This window comes from Eubalaena glacialis, chromosome 8 (genome assembly GCF_028564815.1).
Source record: "Eubalaena glacialis isolate mEubGla1 chromosome 8, mEubGla1.1.hap2.+ XY, whole genome shotgun sequence".
NCBI classification, from domain to species: Eukaryota; Metazoa; Chordata; class Mammalia; order Artiodactyla; family Balaenidae; genus Eubalaena; species Eubalaena glacialis.
In genome coordinates, this window is record NC_083723.1 from 41,105,545 (window position 1) to 41,126,323 (window position 20,779).

Sequence of the window (20,779 nt, forward strand, 5' to 3'; positions counted from 1 at the left end):
AGATGTGCTTCTTTCACACATATACATATATCTATTCTTCTTCAGATCCTTTTCCCATGTAGGTTATGACACAATGTTGAGTAGTCTTCCCTTGGTATTCCGTAGATCTTTGGTGATTATATATTTCACATGTGTTTGTATCTCTCCGTCAACCTCAATATGGTAGTGTATCCAATCCTCACACCTTTCCATTTGGCGAAGCATAAGTTTTTGTACTGAATCTGTGATTGCCTTTCTCTGTGGAAATATCTTCGTTTGCTTCAATTTTTAGGTAACACCTGTATGTGATATGATAGGATATGTGTCTTTCGCTGTCTCACTTACTACAAGTTGCGTGATTACTTCTAGACTCATCTGTGGTGCTGCAAATGGCATTGTTTCATTTTTTCGCTAGCTCATATTCCATGTGTACATGTAGCAGTTCTTCTTTGTCCACCCATCTGTCGGTGGACTTTTTGGTTACTTCCATATCTTGGCTATTGTAATACTATGCAATGCAGATTTGCCTGCCTGTGTCTTTCCAATTCTGTCTTCTTAGGTTATAGTTCCAGGAATGGGTCTGTTGGATCATATGGTAGCTCAATGTTTACCTTTTAAAGGCACCTCCATTCTGTTCTCTTTAGTGGCTCTTTCCAGGTTACGTCCCACGTAAAGTTGAGGGTATGCACTTCTCCACAGCACCTTCAGCATTTATTCTTTGTAGTTTTTTTGCTGATGGTTATTCTGACTGGTTTGAGCTGATACCTCTTTGTGGTTGAATTTGCATGTGTCTCATAATGCGTTGAAATTGAGCTTTAAGACATGTGCTTTTTATTTTTCCAGCTGTGATTAGAGCTTAGTTCTTCAAAGTGTTTACTTGAAGTATGTGTCACCTTTTGAAATATTTTGGCCATTACCTCCCTCAAGACATTTTGAGGGCAGGTTTCATTTACAGCCCTGCAGTACTAGTTCATATGAAGTGACCATTAGCTCAAGCTTTACACCTGCTTTTGCAGGTAACGGCCAGAGGGCGGCAGCCTTTCTACGTTCCCCACGCTGGTACTAGGGAAACAGACCTACCAGCCAGTGGTGTTCTTCGGTTATAAATTAGAGTGGAATGTGCCCGGAGAAACCCACAGTTGCTGATGTCTCCTTACATTTGTTTGTTTTTTAAATTTAATTTACATTTTTTACTGGAGTACTATTCCGTTGTATACATGGACCACTTCTTCTTGGTGCATTCCTCTGTTGATGGACATTTTTGTTGCTTCCATGTGTTGACTATGGTAAGTATTGCTGGCGTACAGGTTTGCCAGCCTGTGACTTTTTGATTCTCATTTTCTCAGGTGATAGGCTCAGCAGATGGTATGCTTGATTCACTGGTAGCTCAATGTTTACCTTTTCAAAGCACCTCCATTGTGTTTACAGGAATGGTTCTTACCACGTCCCCCTTAGAGCTCAGGGTACACATTTCTCCACAATCCCTTCAGCATGTATTGTTTGCAGCATTTTTGCTGATGGCCATTCTGACTGCTGTGAGCTGATAGGTATTTGTAATTTCCGTTTGCCTATCTTTAAAAATTCCTAAACTTTATCATTTTCCCACGCCTTTTTCTTTTCACTTAAAAGAAAAAACCGTGTGTACAATATACCTCTTGAAATTGTCTTCTTCGAAGGTTGCCCTCTTTTCAATTTTTTCGTCGATTTTTGACCCCAGAAATTTTTTGGAGGGCAGGTGTCATTTACAGAACTGCAAGTTGGTGAATATTTAGTGACCTTTCGCAGTGGGTTTAAAGCTGCTGTTGTGGGAAACGGCCACAAGGAGGCAGCATTTCTCCATTCCCCAATCTGGGTACTAGGGCAGCAGAGCCTTTCTGGAAGTCGTTGTCCTAGGTTGTAAATGAGAATGGAATTTGCCTGGAGAAATCCCCATAAGGTTATGTCTCATTACTTCTTCTTGGCTTTTTACATTTTTTTAATCAGAGTAAAGATTAGAATATTGTTTTTCCTAGGTGTACACAATCTGGTTCATTTGTACATTATCTACGTCTATTAATGTACAGATCCTCTTCCCATGTAAAATATTACAGTGTTCCATAGACCTCCCTTGCTATATGTTCGGTCTTTTTGATACATGTATATAATATGTATTTGTATACGTATAGTAACACTATTCTTCATTTATCAATTCCCCCCTCCTTTCCTTTTAGATGAGCATAGTTTGTTTTCTAAGCCCGTGAGTGTCTCTCTCTTTGGAAATATGTTCATTTGTGTCAGTTATTACATAATGCCATAAGTGATATTATAGGATATAGGTCTTTTGCTTTCCGTCCTACTTCATGTTTTGTGATTATCTCCAGGCTCATGTATGGTGCCTCAAAGAGCAGTGCTTCAACGTTTTCCATGGCTAATATTCCATTGTGGACATGGACCACTTCTTCTTGGTGCATTCCTCTGTTGATGGACGTTTTCGTTGCTTCCAAGTGTTGCCTATGGTAACTATTGCTGGAGTGCAGGATTGCCAGCCTGTGACTTTTGGATTTTCATATTCTCAGGTGATACACCCAGCAGTGGGTATGATTGATTGACTGGTATGGTAGCTCAATGTTACCTTTTCAAGGCACCTCAATTGTGCTTTCATTAGTGGCTCTTACCACGTCCCCCTTAGAATCGAGGGTACTCATTTCTCCACAATCACGTCAGCATTTATTGTTTGCAGCATTTTTGTCGAGGGCCATTCTGACTGGTGTGAGCTGATAGGTTTTTGTAATTTGGGTTGACATGTCTTTAAAAATTCCTAAAATTCATCATTTTTCCACGCCTTTTTCTTTTGTGTTAAAAGAAAAAAGAAAAAAAAAAGTGTGAGTACAATCTACCTCTTCAAATTGTCTTTTTGGAAGGTTGCACTCTTGAATTTTTTGGTCGATTTTCGACCTCAGTATTTTTTGGAGGGCAGGTGACATTTACAGAACTGAATTGGTGAATATTTAGTGACCTTTTGCAGTGGGTTTAAAGCTGCTGTTGTGGGAAACGGCCACAAGGAGGCAGCATTTCTCCATTCCCCAATCTGGGTACTAGGGCAGCAGAGCCGTTCTGGAAGTCGTTTACCTGGGTTGTAAATTTGAATGGAATGTGCCAGGAAAACCACCCATAAGTTTATGTCTCATTACTTCTAGTTCGTTGTTTTAATTTTTTACATTGGGGTAATGGTTCGAATGTTGTTTGTCCAAGGTGTACACACTCTGGTTCATTTACACATTATATATATATCTATTTATGTAGAGATCCTCTTCCCATGTAAATTATTACAGAGTGTTCCATCAACCTCCCTTGCTATATGGTCGGTCTTTTTGATATATGTATATAATATGAATTTGTATACAGATGGTAACGCTAATCTTCATTTATCCATTCCCCCCACCTTTCCTTTTAGGTAAGCATAGTTTTTTTTTATAAGTCTGTGATTGCCTTTCCCTGTGGAAATATGTTCATTTGTGTCAGTTATTAGATAACGCCTATAAGTGATTTCATAGGATATAGGACTTTTGCTTTCCGACTTCCCTCATGTTCTGTGATTATCTCCAAGATCATCTATGGTGCCTCAAAGAGCAGTGTTTCATGGTTTTCCATGGCTAGTATTCATTGTGTACATGGACCACTTCTTGTTTATCCCTTCATCCGTTGATGGACATTTTGGTTGCTTCACTGTCTTGTCTATTGTGAATAAGGCTGCAGTGCAGCTTTTGCAGCCCGGGTCTTCTTGATTCTGGTCTTCTCAGGTGAGAGGCCCATTGGTGCGCCTGCTGGATTGAATGGTACCTCAATTTCTCCTTTTAAACGCAGCTCCTTTCTGTTCTCATTATTGGCTGTTAACCACTTTACATCTCACCAGCAGCTAGAGGGTACAGAGTTCTCTAAAACCTCTTCAGCATTGATTGTTTGTAGGCTTTTTGCTGATGGTCAGTCGACTGGTGTGAGTTGAAAACTTTTTGTAGATTAGATTGCATGAGTCTAATACTTCCTGAGGTTGAGCTTTTATCCATTTTCCTTTTTTTAAAAAGAGAGTGAGTAAAACTTACCTCTTCATACTATCTTCTTGAAAATGTTGCCTGTTTTGAATTGTTTTATCCATTCCCTACCTCAGCACAATTTTGAGGGCAGGTGTCCTTTACAGCCCTGAGTCCTTGTGAATGTTAAGTGACCATTAGCTGTGGGTTAAAAGCTGCTCTTGCGGGAATGGGCCACAAGGCGGCAGCATTTCTCCTTTACCAAATCTGGTTACTAGGGCAACAGAACCTTACTGGAAGTGGTGTTCTAGGTTGTAAATTAGAATGGAATGTGCCAGGAAAAAGCCCTTTAAGTTTATGTCTCATTACTTCTTGTTCGTAGTTTTAACTTAATTTTTATTTTTTATCACAGCAAACTTGATTACAATGTTTTGTTTGTTCTAGGTGTGCAAGATGTGCTTCTTTCACACATATACATATATCTATTCTTCTTCAGATCCTTTTCCCATGTAGGTTATGACACAATGTTGAGTAGTCTTCCCTTGGTATTCCGTAGATCTTTGGTGATTATATATTTCACATGTGTTTGTATCTCTCCGTCAACCTCAATATGGTAGTGTATCCAATCCTCACACCTTTCCATTTGGCGAAGCATAAGTTTTTGTACTGAATCTGTGATTGCCTTTCTCTGTGGAAATATCTTCGTTTGCTTCAATTTTTAGGTAACACCTGTATGTGATATGATAGGATATGTGTCTTTCGCTGTCTCACTTACTACAAGTTGCGTGATTACTTCTAGACTCATCTGTGGTGCTGCAAATGGCATTGTTTCATTTTTTCGCTAGCTCATATTCCATGTGTACATGTAGCAGTTCTTCTTTGTCCACCCATCTGTCGGTGGACTTTTTGGTTACTTCCATATCTTGGCTATTGTAATACTATGCAATGCAGATTTGCCTGCCTGTGTCTTTCCAATTCTGTCTTCTTAGGTTATAGTTCCAGGAATGGGTCTGTTGGATCATATGGTAGCTCAATGTTTACCTTTTAAAGGCACCTCCATTCTGTTCTCTTTAGTGGCTCTTTCCAGGTTACGTCCCACGTAAAGTTGAGGGTATGCACTTCTCCACAGCACCTTCAGCATTTATTCTTTGTAGTTTTTTTGCTGATGGTTATTCTGACTGGTTTGAGCTGATACCTCTTTGTGGTTGAATTTGCATGTGTCTCATAATGCGTTGAAATTGAGCTTTAAGACATGTGCTTTTTATTTTTCCAGCTGTGATTAGAGCTTAGTTCTTCAAAGTGTTTACTTGAAGTATGTGTCACCTTTTGAAATATTTTGGCCATTACCTCCCTCAAGACATTTTGAGGGCAGGTTTCATTTACAGCCCTGCAGTACTAGTTCATATGAAGTGACCATTAACTCAAGCTTTAAACCTGCTTTTGCAGGTAACGGCCAGAGGGCGGCAGCCTTTCTACGTTCCCCACGCTGGTACTAGGGAAACAGACCTACCAGCCAGTGGTGTTCTTCGGTTATAAATTAGAGTGGAATGTGCCCGGAGAAACCCACAGTTGCTGATGTCTCCTTACATTTGTTTGTTTTTTAAATTTAATTTACATTTTTTACTGGAGTACTATTCCGTTGTATACATGGACCACTTCTTCTTGGTGCATTCCTCTGTTGATGGACATTTTTGTTGCTTCCATGTGTTGACTATGGTAAGTATTGCTGGCGTACAGGTTTGCCAGCCTGTGACTTTTTGATTCTCATTTTCTCAGGTGATAGGCTCAGCAGATGGTATGCTTGATTCACTGGTAGCTCAATGTTTACCTTTTCAAAGCACCTCCATTGTGTTTACAGGAATGGTTCTTACCACGTCCCCCTTAGAGCTCAGGGTACACATTTCTCCACAATCCCTTCAGCATGTATTGTTTGCAGCATTTTTGCTGATGGCCATTCTGACTGCTGTGAGCTGATAGGTATTTGTAATTTCCGTTTGCCTATCTTTAAAAATTCCTAAACTTTATCATTTTCCCACGCCTTTTTCTTTTCACTTAAAAGAAAAAACCGTGTGTACAATATACCTCTTGAAATTGTCTTCTTCGAAGGTTGCCCTCTTTTCAATTTTTTCGTCGATTTTTGACCCCAGAAATTTTTTGGAGGGCAGGTGTCATTTACAGAACTGCAAGTTGGTGAATATTTAGTGACCTTTCGCAGTGGGTTTAAAGCTGCTGTTGTGGGAAACGGCCACAAGGAGGCAGCATTTCTCCATTCCCCAATCTGGGTACTAGGGCAGCAGAGCCTTTCTGGAAGTCGTTGTCCTAGGTTGTAAATGAGAATGGAATTTGCCTGGAGAAATCCCCATAAGGTTATGTCTCATTACTTCTTCTTGGCTTTTTACATTTTTTTAATCAGAGTAAAGATTAGAATATTGTTTTTCCTAGGTGTACACAATCTGGTTCATTTGTACATTATCTACGTCTATTAATGTACAGATCCTCTTCCCATGTAAAATATTACAGTGTTCCATAGACCTCCCTTGCTATATGTTCGGTCTTTTTGATACATGTATATAATATGTATTTGTATACGTATAGTAACACTATTCTTCATTTATCAATTCCCCCCTCCTTTCCTTTTAGATGAGCATAGTTTGTTTTCTAAGCCCGTGAGTGTCTCTCTCTTTGGAAATATGTTCATTTGTGTCAGTTATTACATAATGCCATAAGTGATATTATAGGATATAGGTCTTTTGCTTTCCGTCCTACTTCATGTTTTGTGATTATCTCCAGGCTCATGTATGGTGCCTCAAAGAGCAGTGCTTCAACGTTTTCCATGGCTAATATTCCATTGTGGACATGGACCACTTCTTCTTGGTGCATTCCTCTGTTGATGGACGTTTTCGTTGCTTCCAAGTGTTGCCTATGGTAACTATTGCTGGAGTGCAGGATTGCCAGCCTGTGACTTTTGGATTTTCATATTCTCAGGTGATACACCCAGCAGTGGGTATGATTGATTGACTGGTATGGTAGCTCAATGTGACCTTTTCAAGGCACCTCAATTGTGCTTTCATTAGTGGCTCTTACCACGTCCCCCTTAGAATCGAGGGTACTCATTTCTCCACAATCACGTCAGCATTTATTGTTTGCAGCATTTTTGTCGAGGGCCATTCTGACTGGTGTGAGCTGATAGGTTTTTGTAATTTGGGTTGACATGTCTTTAAAAATTCCTAAAATTCATCATTTTTCCACGCCTTTTTCTTTTGTGTTAAAAGAAAAAAGAAAAAAAAAAGTGTGAGTACAATCTACCTCTTCAAATTGTCTTTTTGGAAGGTTGCACTCTTGAATTTTTTGGTCGATTTTCGACCTCAGTATTTTTTGGAGGGCAGGTGACATTTACAGAACTGAATTGGTGAATATTTAGTGACCTTTTGCAGTGGGTTTAAAGCTGCTGTTGTGGGAAACGGCCACAAGGAGGCAGCATTTCTCCATTCCCCAATCTGGGTACTAGGGCAGCAGAGCCGTTCTGGAAGTCGTTTACCTGGGTTGTAAATTTGAATGGAATGTGCCAGGAAAACCACCCATAAGTTTATGTCTCATTACTTCTAGTTCGTTGTTTTAATTTTTTACATTGGGGTAATGGTTCGAATGTTGTTTGTCCAAGGTGTACACACTCTGGTTCATTTACACATTATATATATATCTATTTATGTAGAGATCCTCTTCCCATGTAAATTATTACAGAGTGTTCCATCAACCTCCCTTGCTATATGGTCGGTCTTTTTGATATATGTATATAATATGAATTTGTATACAGATGGTAACGCTAATCTTCATTTATCCATTCCCCCCACCTTTCCTTTTAGGTAAGCATAGTTTTTTTTTATAAGTCTGTGATTGCCTTTCCCTGTGGAAATATGTTCATTTGTGTCAGTTATTAGATAACGCCTATAAGTGATTTCATAGGATATAGGACTTTTGCTTTCCGACTTCCCTCATGTTCTGTGATTATCTCCAAGATCATCTATGGTGCCTCAAAGAGCAGTGTTTCATGGTTTTCCATGGCTAGTATTCATTGTGTACATGGACCACTTCTTGTTTATCCCTTCATCCGTTGATGGACATTTTGGTTGCTTCACTGTCTTGTCTATTGTGAATAAGGCTGCAGTGCAGCTTTTGCAGCCCGGGTCTTCTTGATTCTGGTCTTCTCAGGTGAGAGGCCCATTGGTGCGCCTGCTGGATTGAATGGTACCTCAATTTCTCCTTTTAAACGCAGCTCCTTTCTGTTCTCATTATTGGCTGTTAACCACTTTACATCTCACCAGCAGCTAGAGGGTACAGAGTTCTCTAAAACCTCTTCAGCATTGATTGTTTGTAGGCTTTTTGCTGATGGTCAGTCGACTGGTGTGAGTTGAAAACTTTTTGTAGATTAGATTGCATGAGTCTAATACTTCCTGAGGTTGAGCTTTTATCCATTTTCCTTTTTTTAAAAAGAGAGTGAGTAAAACTTACCTCTTCATACTATCTTCTTGAAAATGTTGCCTGTTTTGAATTGTTTTATCCATTCCCTACCTCAGCACAATTTTGAGGGCAGGTGTCCTTTACAGCCCTGAGTCCTTGTGAATGTTAAGTGACCATTAGCTGTGGGTTAAAAGCTGCTCTTGCGGGAATGGGCCACAAGGCGGCAGCATTTCTCCTTTACCAAATCTGGTTACTAGGGCAACAGAACCTTACTGGAAGTGGTGTTCTAGGTTGTAAATTAGAATGGAATGTGCCAGGAAAAAGCCCTTTAAGTTTATGTCTCATTACTTCTTGTTCGTAGTTTTAACTTAATTTTTATTTTTTATCACAGCAAACTTGATTACAATGTTTTGTTTGTTCTAGGTGTGCAAGATGTGCTTCTTTCACACATATACATATATCTATTCTTCTTCAGATCCTTTTCCCATGTAGGTTATGACACAATGTTGAGTAGTCTTCCCTTGGTATTCCGTAGATCTTTGGTGATTATATATTTCACATGTGTTTGTATCTCTCCGTCAACCTCAATATGGTAGTGTATCCAATCCTCACACCTTTCCATTTGGCGAAGCATAAGTTTTTGTACTGAATCTGTGATTGCCTTTCTCTGTGGAAATATCTTCGTTTGCTTCAATTTTTAGGTAACACCTGTATGTGATATGATAGGATATGTGTCTTTCGCTGTCTCACTTACTACAAGTTGCGTGATTACTTCTAGACTCATCTGTGGTGCTGCAAATGGCATTGTTTCATTTTTTCGCTAGCTCATATTCCATGTGTACATGTAGCAGTTCTTCTTTGTCCACCCATCTGTCGGTGGACTTTTTGGTTACTTCCATATCTTGGCTATTGTAATACTATGCAATGCAGATTTGCCTGCCTGTGTCTTTCCAATTCTGTCTTCTTAGGTTATAGTTCCAGGAATGGGTCTGTTGGATCATATGGTAGCTCAATGTTTACCTTTTAAAGGCACCTCCATTCTGTTCTCTTTAGTGGCTCTTTCCAGGTTACGTCCCACGTAAAGTTGAGGGTATGCACTTCTCCACAGCACCTTCAGCATTTATTCTTTGTAGTTTTTTTGCTGATGGTTATTCTGACTGGTTTGAGCTGATACCTCTTTGTGGTTGAATTTGCATGTGTCTCATAATGCGTTGAAATTGAGCTTTAAGACATGTGCTTTTTATTTTTCCAGCTGTGATTAGAGCTTAGTTCTTCAAAGTGTTTACTTGAAGTATGTGTCACCTTTTGAAATATTTTGGCCATTACCTCCCTCAAGACATTTTGAGGGCAGGTTTCATTTACAGCCCTGCAGTACTAGTTCATATGAAGTGACCATTAACTCAAGCTTTAAACCTGCTTTTGCAGGTAACGGCCAGAGGGCGGCAGCCTTTCTACGTTCCCCACGCTGGTACTAGGGAAACAGACCTACCAGCCAGTGGTGTTCTTCGGTTATAAATTAGAGTGGAATGTGCCCGGAGAAACCCACAGTTGCTGATGTCTCCTTACATTTGTTTGTTTTTTAAATTTAATTTACATTTTTTACTGGAGTACTATTCCGTTGTATACATGGACCACTTCTTCTTGGTGCATTCCTCTGTTGATGGACATTTTTGTTGCTTCCATGTGTTGACTATGGTAAGTATTGCTGGCGTACAGGTTTGCCAGCCTGTGACTTTTTGATTCTCATTTTCTCAGGTGATAGGCTCAGCAGATGGTATGCTTGATTCACTGGTAGCTCAATGTTTACCTTTTCAAAGCACCTCCATTGTGTTTACAGGAATGGTTCTTACCACGTCCCCCTTAGAGCTCAGGGTACACATTTCTCCACAATCCCTTCAGCATGTATTGTTTGCAGCATTTTTGCTGATGGCCATTCTGACTGCTGTGAGCTGATAGGTATTTGTAATTTCCGTTTGCCTATCTTTAAAAATTCCTAAACTTTATCATTTTCCCACGCCTTTTTCTTTTCACTTAAAAGAAAAAACCGTGTGTACAATATACCTCTTGAAATTGTCTTCTTCGAAGGTTGCCCTCTTTTCAATTTTTTCGTCGATTTTTGACCCCAGAAATTTTTTGGAGGGCAGGTGTCATTTACAGAACTGCAAGTTGGTGAATATTTAGTGACCTTTCGCAGTGGGTTTAAAGCTGCTGTTGTGGGAAACGGCCACAAGGAGGCAGCATTTCTCCATTCCCCAATCTGGGTACTAGGGCAGCAGAGCCTTTCTGGAAGTCGTTGTCCTAGGTTGTAAATGAGAATGGAATTTGCCTGGAGAAATCCCCATAAGGTTATGTCTCATTACTTCTTCTTGGCTTTTTACATTTTTTTAATCAGAGTAAAGATTAGAATATTGTTTTTCCTAGGTGTACACAATCTGGTTCATTTGTACATTATCTACGTCTATTAATGTACAGATCCTCTTCCCATGTAAAATATTACAGTGTTCCATAGACCTCCCTTGCTATATGTTCGGTCTTTTTGATACATGTATATAATATGTATTTGTATACGTATAGTAACACTATTCTTCATTTATCAATTCCCCCCTCCTTTCCTTTTAGATGAGCATAGTTTGTTTTCTAAGCCCGTGAGTGTCTCTCTCTTTGGAAATATGTTCATTTGTGTCAGTTATTACATAATGCCATAAGTGATATTATAGGATATAGGTCTTTTGCTTTCCGTCCTACTTCATGTTTTGTGATTATCTCCAGGCTCATGTATGGTGCCTCAAAGAGCAGTGCTTCAACGTTTTCCATGGCTAATATTCCATTGTGGACATGGACCACTTCTTCTTGGTGCATTCCTCTGTTGATGGACGTTTTCGTTGCTTCCAAGTGTTGCCTATGGTAACTATTGCTGGAGTGCAGGATTGCCAGCCTGTGACTTTTGGATTTTCATATTCTCAGGTGATACACCCAGCAGTGGGTATGATTGATTGACTGGTATGGTAGCTCAATGTGACCTTTTCAAGGCACCTCAATTGTGCTTTCATTAGTGGCTCTTACCACGTCCCCCTTAGAATCGAGGGTACTCATTTCTCCACAATCACGTCAGCATTTATTGTTTGCAGCATTTTTGTCGAGGGCCATTCTGACTGGTGTGAGCTGATAGGTTTTTGTAATTTGGGTTGACATGTCTTTAAAAATTCCTAAAATTCATCATTTTTCCACGCCTTTTTCTTTTGTGTTAAAAGAAAAAAGAAAAAAAAAAGTGTGAGTACAATCTACCTCTTCAAATTGTCTTTTTGGAAGGTTGCACTCTTGAATTTTTTGGTCGATTTTCGACCTCAGTATTTTTTGGAGGGCAGGTGACATTTACAGAACTGAATTGGTGAATATTTAGTGACCTTTTGCAGTGGGTTTAAAGCTGCTGTTGTGGGAAACGGCCACAAGGAGGCAGCATTTCTCCATTCCCCAATCTGGGTACTAGGGCAGCAGAGCCGTTCTGGAAGTCGTTTACCTGGGTTGTAAATTTGAATGGAATGTGCCAGGAAAACCACCCATAAGTTTATGTCTCATTACTTCTAGTTCGTTGTTTTAATTTTTTACATTGGGGTAATGGTTCGAATGTTGTTTGTCCAAGGTGTACACACTCTGGTTCATTTACACATTATATATATATCTATTTATGTAGAGATCCTCTTCCCATGTAAATTATTACAGAGTGTTCCATCAACCTCCCTTGCTATATGGTCGATCTTTTTGATATATGTATATAATATGAATTTGTATACAGATGGTAACGCTAATCTTCATTTATCCATTCCCCCCACCTTTCCTTTTAGGTAAGCATAGTTTTTTTTTATAAGTCTGTGATTGCCTTTCCCTGTGGAAATATGTTCATTTGTGTCAGTTATTAGATAACGCCTATAAGTGATTTCATAGGATATAGGACTTTTGCTTTCCGACTTCCCTCATGTTCTGTGATTATCTCCAAGATCATCTATGGTGCCTCAAAGAGCAGTGTTTCATGGTTTTCCATGGCTAGTATTCATTGTGTACATGGACCACTTCTTGTTTATCCCTTCATCCGTTGATGGACATTTTGGTTGCTTCACTGTCTTGTCTATTGTGAATAAGGCTGCAGTGCAGCTTTTGCAGCCCGGGTCTTCTTGATTCTGGTCTTCTCAGGTGAGAGGCCCATTGGTGCGCCTGCTGGATTGAATGGTACCTCAATTTCTCCTTTTAAACGCAGCTCCTTTCTGTTCTCATTATTGGCTGTTAACCACTTTACATCTCACCAGCAGCTAGAGGGTACAGAGTTCTCTAAAACCTCTTCAGCATTGATTGTTTGTAGGCTTTTTGCTGATGGTCAGTCGACTGGTGTGAGTTGAAAACTTTTTGTAGATTAGATTGCATGAGTCTAATACTTCCTGAGGTTGAGCTTTTATCCATTTTCCTTTTTTTAAAAAGAGAGTGAGTAAAACTTACCTCTTCATACTATCTTCTTGAAAATGTTGCCTGTTTTGAATTGTTTTATCCATTCCCTACCTCAGCACAATTTTGAGGGCAGGTGTCCTTTACAGCCCTGAGTCCTTGTGAATGTTAAGTGACCATTAGCTGTGGGTTAAAAGCTGCTCTTGCGGGAATGGGCCACAAGGCGGCAGCATTTCTCCTTTACCAAATCTGGTTACTAGGGCAACAGAACCTTACTGGAAGTGGTGTTCTAGGTTGTAAATTAGAATGGAATGTGCCAGGAAAAAGCCCTTTAAGTTTATGTCTCATTACTTCTTGTTCGTAGTTTTAACTTAATTTTTATTTTTTATCACAGCAAACTTGATTACAATGTTTTGTTTGTTCTAGGTGTGCAAGATGTGCTTCTTTCACACATATACATATATCTATTCTTCTTCAGATCCTTTTCCCATGTAGGTTATGACACAATGTTGAGTAGTCTTCCCTTGGTATTCCGTAGATCTTTGGTGATTATATATTTCACATGTGTTTGTATCTCTCCGTCAACCTCAATATGGTAGTGTATCCAATCCTCACACCTTTCCATTTGGCGAAGCATAAGTTTTTGTACTGAATCTGTGATTGCCTTTCTCTGTGGAAATATCTTCGTTTGCTTCAATTTTTAGGTAACACCTGTATGTGATATGATAGGATATGTGTCTTTCGCTGTCTCACTTACTACAAGTTGCGTGATTACTTCTAGACTCATCTGTGGTGCTGCAAATGGCATTGTTTCATTTTTTCGCTAGCTCATATTCCATGTGTACATGTAGCAGTTCTTCTTTGTCCACCCATCTGTCGGTGGACTTTTTGGTTACTTCCATATCTTGGCTATTGTAATACTATGCAATGCAGATTTGCCTGCCTGTGTCTTTCCAATTCTGTCTTCTTAGGTTATAGTTCCAGGAATGGGTCTGTTGGATCATATGGTAGCTCAATGTTTACCTTTTAAAGGCACCTCCATTCTGTTCTCTTTAGTGGCTCTTTCCAGGTTACGTCCCACGTAAAGTTGAGGGTATGCACTTCTCCACAGCACCTTCAGCATTTATTCTTTGTAGTTTTTTTGCTGATGGTTATTCTGACTGGTTTGAGCTGATACCTCTTTGTGGTTGAATTTGCATGTGTCTCATAATGCGTTGAAATTGAGCTTTAAGACATGTGCTTTTTATTTTTCCAGCTGTGATTAGAGCTTAGTTCTTCAAAGTGTTTACTTGAAGTATGTGTCACCTTTTGAAATATTTTGGCCATTACCTCCCTCAAGACATTTTGAGGGCAGGTTTCATTTACAGCCCTGCAGTACTAGTTCATATGAAGTGACCATTAACTCAAGCTTTAAACCTGCTTTTGCAGGTAACGGCCAGAGGGCGGCAGCCTTTCTACGTTCCCCACGCTGGTACTAGGGAAACAGACCTACCAGCCAGTGGTGTTCTTCGGTTATAAATTAGAGTGGAATGTGCCCGGAGAAACCCACAGTTGCTGATGTCTCCTTACATTTGTTTGTTTTTTAAATTTAATTTACATTTTTTACTGGAGTACTATTCCGTTGTATACATGGACCACTTCTTCTTGGTGCATTCCTCTGTTGATGGACATTTTTGTTGCTTCCATGTGTTGACTATGGTAAGTATTGCTGGCGTACAGGTTTGCCAGCCTGTGACTTTTTGATTCTCATTTTCTCAGGTGATAGGCTCAGCAGATGGTATGCTTGATTCACTGGTAGCTCAATGTTTACCTTTTCAAAGCACCTCCATTGTGTTTACAGGAATGGTTCTTACCACGTCCCCCTTAGAGCTCAGGGTACACATTTCTCCACAATCCCTTCAGCATGTATTGTTTGCAGCATTTTTGCTGATGGCCATTCTGACTGCTGTGAGCTGATAGGTATTTGTAATTTCCGTTTGCCTATCTTTAAAAATTCCTAAACTTTATCATTTTCCCACGCCTTTTTCTTTTCACTTAAAAGAAAAAACCGTGTGTACAATATACCTCTTGAAATTGTCTTCTTCGAAGGTTGCCCTCTTTTCAATTTTTTCGTCGATTTTTGACCCCAGAAATTTTTTGGAGGGCAGGTGTCATTTACAGAACTGCAAGTTGGTGAATATTTAGTGACCTTTCGCAGTGGGTTTAAAGCTGCTGTTGTGGGAAACGGCCACAAGGAGGCAGCATTTCTCCATTCCCCAATCTGGGTACTAGGGCAGCAGAGCCTTTCTGGAAGTCGTTGTCCTAGGTTGTAAATGAGAATGGAATTTGCCTGGAGAAATCCCCATAAGGTTATGTCTCATTACTTCTTCTTGGCTTTTTACATTTTTTTAATCAGAGTAAAGATTAGAATATTGTTTTTCCTAGGTGTACACAATCTGGTTCATTTGTACATTATCTACGTCTATTAATGTACAGATCCTCTTCCCATGTAAAATATTACAGTGTTCCATAGACCTCCCTTGCTATATGTTCGGTCTTTTTGATACATGTATATAATATGTATTTGTATACGTATAGTAACACTATTCTTCATTTATCAATTCCCCCCTCCTTTCCTTTTAGATGAGCATAGTTTGTTTTCTAAGCCCGTGAGTGTCTTTCTCTTTGGAAATATGTTCATTTGTGTCAGTTATTACATAATGCCATAAGTGATATTATAGGATATAGGTCTTTTGCTTTCCGTCCTACTTCATGTTTTGTGATTATCTCCAGGCTCATGTATGGTGCCTCAAAGAGCAGTGCTTCAACGTTTTCCATGGCTAATATTCCATTGTGGACATGGACCACTTCTTCTTGGTGCATTCCTCTGTTGATGGACGTTTTCGTTGCTTCCAAGTGTTGCCTATGGTAACTATTGCTGGAGTGCAGGATTGCCAGCCTGTGACTTTTGGATTTTCATATTCTCAGGTGATACACCCAGCAGTGGGTATGATTGATTGACTGGTATGGTAGCTCAATGTGACCTTTTCAAGGCACCTCAATTGTGCTTTCATTAGTGGCTCTTACCACGTCCCCCTTAGAATCGAGGGTACTCATTTCTCCACAATCACGTCAGCATTTATTGTTTGCAGCATTTTTGTCGAGGGCCATTCTGACTGGTGTGAGCTGATAGGTTTTTGTAATTTGGGTTGACATGTCTTTAAAAATTCCTAAAATTCATCATTTTTCCACGCCTTTTTCTTTTGTGTTAAAAGAAAAAAGAAAAAAAAAAGTGTGAGTACAATCTACCTCTTCAAATTGTCTTTTTGGAAGGTTGCACTCTTGAATTTTTTGGTCGATTTTCGACCTCAGTATTTTTTGGAGGGCAGGTGACATTTACAGAACTGAATTGGTGAATATTTAGTGACCTTTTGCAGTGGGTTTAAAGCTGCTGTTGTGGGAAACGGCCACAAGGAGGCAGCATTTCTCCATTCCCCAATCTGGGTACTAGGGCAGCAGAGCCGTTCTGGAAGTCGTTTACCTGGGTTGTAAATTTGAATGGAATGTGCCAGGAAAACCACCCATAAGTTTATGTCTCATTACTTCTAGTTCGTTGTTTTAATTTTTTACATTGGGGTAATGGTTCGAATGTTGTTTGTCCAAGGTGTACACACTCTGGTTCATTTACACATTATATATATATCTATTTATGTAGAGATCCTCTTCCCATGTAAATTATTACAGAGTGTTCCATCAACCTCCCTTGCTATATGGTCGGTCTTTTTGATATATGTATATAATATGAATTTGTATACAGATGGTAACGCTAATCTTCATTTATCCATTCCCCCCACCTTTCCTTTTAGGTAAGCATAGTTTTTTTTTATAAGTCTGTGATTGCCTTTCCCTGTGGAAATATGTTCATTTGTGTCAGTTATTAGATAACGCCTATAAGTGATTTCATAGGATATAGGACTTTTGCTTTCCGACTTCCCTCATGTTCTGTGATTATCTCCAAGATCATCTATGGTGCCTCAAAGAGCAGTGTTTCATGGTTTTCCATGGCTAGTATTCATTGTGTACATGGACCACTTCTTGTTTATCCCTTCATCCGTTGATGGACATTTTGGTTGCTTCACTGTCTTGTCTATTGTGAATAAGGCTGCAGTGCAGCTTTTGCAGCCCGGGTCTTCTTGATTCTGGTCTTCTCAGGTGAGAGGCCCATTGGTGCGCCTGCTGGATTGAATGGTACCTCAATTTCTCCTTTTAAACGCAGCTCCTTTCTGTTCTCATTATTGGCTGTTAACCACTTTACATCTCACCAGCAGCTAGAGGGTACAGAGTTCTCTAAAACCTCTTCAGCATTGATTGTTTGTAGGCTTTTTGCTGATGGTCAGTCGACTGGTGTGAGTTGAAAACTTTTTGTAGATTAGATTGCATGAGTCTAATACTTCCTGAGGTTGAGCTTTTATCCATTTTCCTTTTTTTAAAAAGAGAGTGAGTAAAACTTACCTCTTCATACTATCTTCTTGAAAATGTTGCCTGTTTTGAATTGTTTTATCCATTCCCTACCTCAGCACAATTTTGAGGGCAGGTGTCCTTTACAGCCCTGAGTCCTTGTGAATGTTAAGTGACCATTAGCTGTGGGTTAAAAGCTGCTCTTGCGGGAATGGGCCACAAGGCGGCAGCATTTCTCCTTTACCAAATCTGGTTACTAGGGCAACAGAGCCTTACTGGAAGTGGTGTTCTAGGTTGTAAATTAGAATGGAATGTGCCAGGAAAAAGCCCTTTAAGTTTATGTCTCATTACTTCTTGTTCGTAGTTTTAACTTAATTTTTATTTTTTATCACAGCAAACTTGATTACAATGTTTTGTTTGTTCTAGGTGTGCAAGATGTGCTTCTTTCACACATATACATATATCTATTCTTCTTCAGATCCTTTTCCCATGTAGGTTATGACACAATGTTGAGTAGTCTTCCCTTGGTATTCCGTAGATCTTTGGTGATTATATATTTCACATGTGTTTGTATCTCTCCGTCAACCTCAATATGGTAGTGTATCCAATCCTCACACCTTTCCATTTGGCGAAGCATAAGTTTTTGTACTGAATCTGTGATTGCCTTTCTCTGTGGAAATATCTTCGTTTGCTTCAATTTTTAGGTAACACCTGTATGTGATATGATAGGATATGTGTCTTTCGCTGTCTCACTTACTACAAGTTGCGTGATTACTTCTAGACTCATCTGTGGTGCTGCAAATGGCATTGTTTCATTTTTTCGCTAGCTCATATTCCATGTGTACATGTAGCAGTTCTTCTTTGTCCACCCATCTGTCGGTGGACTTTTTGGTTACTTCCATATCTTGGCTATTGTAATACTATGCAATGCAGATTTGCCTGCCTGTGTCTTTCCAATTCTGTCTTCTTAGGTTATAGTTCCAGGAATGGGTCTGTTGGATCATATGGTAGCTCAATGTTTACCTTTTAAAGGCACCTCCATTCTGTTCTCTTTAGTGGCTCTTTCCAGGTTACGTCCCACGTAAAGTTGAGGGTATGCACTTCTCCACAGCACCTTCAGCATTTATTCTTTGTAGTTTTTTTGCTGATGGTTATTCTGACTGGTTTGAGCTGATACCTCTTTGTGGTTGAATTTGCATGTGTCTCATAATGCGTTGAAATTGAGCTTTAAGACATGTGCTTTTTATTTTTCCAGCTGTGATTAGAGCTTAGTTCTTCAAAGTGTTTACTTGAAGTATGTGTCACCTTTTGAAATATTTTGGCCATTACCTCCCTCAAGACATTTTGAGGGCAGGTTTCATTTACAGCCCTGCAGTACTAGTTCATATGAAGTGACCATTAACTCAAGCTTTAAACCTGCTTTTGCAGGTAACGGCCAGAGGGCGGCAGCCTTTCTACGTTCCCCACGCTGGTACTAGGGAAACAGACCTACCAGCCAGTGGTGTTCTTCGGTTATAAATTAGAGTGGAATGTGCCCGGAGAAACCCACAGTTGCTGATGTCTCCTTACATTTGTTTGTTTTTTAAATTTAATTTATAATTTTTACTGGAGTACTATTCCGTTGTATACATGGACCACTTCTTCTTGGTGCATTCCTCTGTTGATGGACATTTTTGTTGCTTCCATGTGTTGACTATGGTAAGTATTGCTGGCGTACAGGTTTGCCAGCCTGTGACTTTTTGATTCTCATTTTCTCAGGTGATAGGCTCAGCAGATGGTATGCTTGATTCACTGGTAGCTCAATGTTTACCTTTTCAAAGCACCTCCATTGTGTTTACAGGAATGGTTCTTACCACGTCCCCCTTAGAGCTCAGGGTACACATTTCTCCACAATCCCTTCAGCATGTATTGTTTGCAGCATTTTTGCTGATGGCCATTCTGACTGCTGTGAGCTGATAGGTATTTGTAATTTCCGTTTGCCTATCTTTAAAAATTCCTAAACTTTATCATTTTCCCACGCCTTTTTCTTTTCACTTAAAAGAAAAAACCGTGTGTACAATATACCTCTTGAAATTGTCTTCTTCGAAGGTTGCCCTCTTTTCAATTTTTTCGTCGATTTTTGACCCCAGAAATTTTTTGGAGGGCAGGTGTCATTTACAGAACTGCAAGTTGGTGAATATTTAGTGACCTTTCGCAGTGGGTTTAAAGCTGCTGTTGTGGGAAACGGCCAAAAGGAGGCAGCATTTCTCCATTCCCCAATCTGGGTACTAGGGCAGCAGAGCCTTTCTGGAAGTCGTTGTCCTAGGTTGTAAATGAGAATGGAATTTGCCTGGAGAAATCCCCATAAGGTTATGTCTCATTACTTCTTCTTGGCTTTTTACATTTTTTTAATCAGAGTAAAGATTAGAATATTGTTTTTCCTAGGTGTACACAATCTGGTTCATTTGTACATTATCTACGTCTATTAATGTACAGATCCTCTTCCCATGTAAAATATTACAGTGTTCCATAGACCTCCCTTGCTATATGTTCGGTCTTTTTGATACATGTATATAATATGTATTTGTATACGTATAGTAACACTATTCTTCATTTATCAATTCCCCCCTCCTTTCCTTTTAGATGAGCATAGTTTGTTTTCTAAGCCCGTGAGTGTCTCTCTCTTTGGAAATATGTTCATTTGTGTCAGTTATTAGATAATGCCATAAGTGATATTATAGGATATAGGTCTTTTGCTTTCCGTCCTACTTCATGTTTTGTGATTATCTCCAGGCTCATGTATGGTGCCTCAAAGAGCAGTGCTTCAACGTTTTCCATGGCTAATATTCCATTGTGGACATGGACCACTTCTTCTTGGTGCATTCCTCTGTTGATGGACGTTTTCGTTGCTTCCAAGTGTTGCCTATGGTAACTATTGCTGGAGTGCAGGATTGCCAGCCTGTGACTTTTGGATTTTCATATTCTCAGGTGATACACCCAGCAGTGGGTAGGATTGATTGACTGGTATGGTAGCTCAATGTTACCTTTTCAAGGCACCTCAATTGTGCTTTCATTAGTGGCTCTTACCACGTCCCCCTTAGAATCGAGGGTACTCATTTCTCCACAATCACGTCAGCATTTATTGTTTGCAGCATTTTTGTCGAGGGCCATTCTGACTGGTGTGAGCTGATAGGTTTTTGTAATTTGGGTTGACATGTCTTTAAAAATTCCTAAAATTCATCATTTTTCCACGCCTTTTTCTTTTGTGTTAAAAGAAAAAAGAAAAAAAAAAGTGTGAGTACAATCTACCTCTTCAAATTGTCTTTTTGGAAGGTTGCACTCTTGAATTTTTTGGTCGATTTTCGACCTCAGTATTTTTTGGAGGGCAGGTGACATTTACAGAACTGAATTGGTGAATATTTAGTGACCTTTTGCAGTGGGTTTAAAGCTGCTGTTGTGGGAAACGGCCACAAGGAGGCAGCATT